Here is a 307-nt window from a genome sequence, read left to right as displayed (position 1 = left end):
CAGGATTTTGTGTGCTGACTACGAATGCTTCTTCATCTGCCACATCATTTGTTATTTCCCCCCTTCTATTAAGTATTAGTCCCGGTTGCTTACTCTATTAGTATTCGATCTGGACATGCCATGTTTATCGTACCTATCAAATAGCATCTCTGTTTTTCTTACCAACTTCTCTTGTTCGAGCGAACCAATATGTGGTCGCATGGTTATGAGGAAGCGGTATCCCTAGCCCATCAGAGTTTAAGTTCTAAACTTAACACTGATGCTTGCATTTTTCTAAATTTATTTTAGTGGGAGGAGATGTTTCCGT

Source organism: Triticum dicoccoides, chromosome 2A (assembly GCF_002162155.2).
Source record: "Triticum dicoccoides isolate Atlit2015 ecotype Zavitan chromosome 2A, WEW_v2.0, whole genome shotgun sequence".
NCBI classification, from domain to species: domain Eukaryota; kingdom Viridiplantae; phylum Streptophyta; class Magnoliopsida; order Poales; family Poaceae; genus Triticum; species Triticum dicoccoides.
The sequence above is the reverse complement of the archived record's forward strand: the minus strand, read 5'-3'. Positions refer to the sequence as shown.